The sequence below is a fragment of the Papilio polytes genome, unplaced genomic scaffold (assembly GCF_000836215.1).
Source record: "Papilio polytes unplaced genomic scaffold, Ppol_1.0 DF821733.1, whole genome shotgun sequence".
NCBI lineage: Eukaryota > Metazoa > Arthropoda > Insecta > Lepidoptera > Papilionidae > Papilio > Papilio polytes.
In genome coordinates this window covers 62,221-62,801 of record NW_013527471.1, presented here as the reverse complement: position 1 = coordinate 62,801, position 581 = coordinate 62,221, and the positions used below count along the sequence as shown (strand labels likewise).

Genomic DNA, 581 nt, shown 5'->3' with positions numbered 1-581 from the left:
GGGACGTGTCCGCCGCCGCGCCCAGGCTCGCCGCGCGCTGCTCCAGTCTGTATACAAGTTTTTATATATACACCTCATATGTAAGCTATTACTATTTTTAAACTCGCGGAATTAAAAAAAAATCGTTTATGCCTGAGCCGCGGGAATCTAGAAATAAACGTATACGCCCATCGCAATCTGTTCCTACAAAATTTAGTTTGTTTTACGAGCAATAAACATTTATCAAAGATTTATTAATTACTATTTGTGCCTCGTGACTCCGTCTGAGCGGAATTAAAAAATTCAGTACTCTGTGTTCTTTTAAACTATTTTACACATGTATCAAATTTCAGAGAGATTGGTTGATACATTTCAGAGGTACGTCGTAACAAACATCCATCCATCCATACAAACATCCATCCATACAAACTTTCCCATTTAGGAAATTTAATGCATTGAATGTCAAGAATTATTCAAGTTTAGTAATCAATTTGCAGGTCAAGACCTCGAAAATGTTTTTTTTTCTTTACAACTGGTACACTCAGGTTCATCAGGGTTTCAGTATACATACTGGTCCAAGAGACGGTTCCACTTGTCCTGCA

General features: G+C 37.9%; 1 protein-coding gene across 1 annotated transcript in view; it reads right to left on the bottom strand.

Moving 5' to 3' along the window:
- Positions 1–581, bottom strand: part of LOC106108196 — an 84,553-nt gene that overhangs the window by 36,184 nt on the left and 47,788 nt on the right. The gene's annotated exons all lie outside the window — the stretch shown is intronic.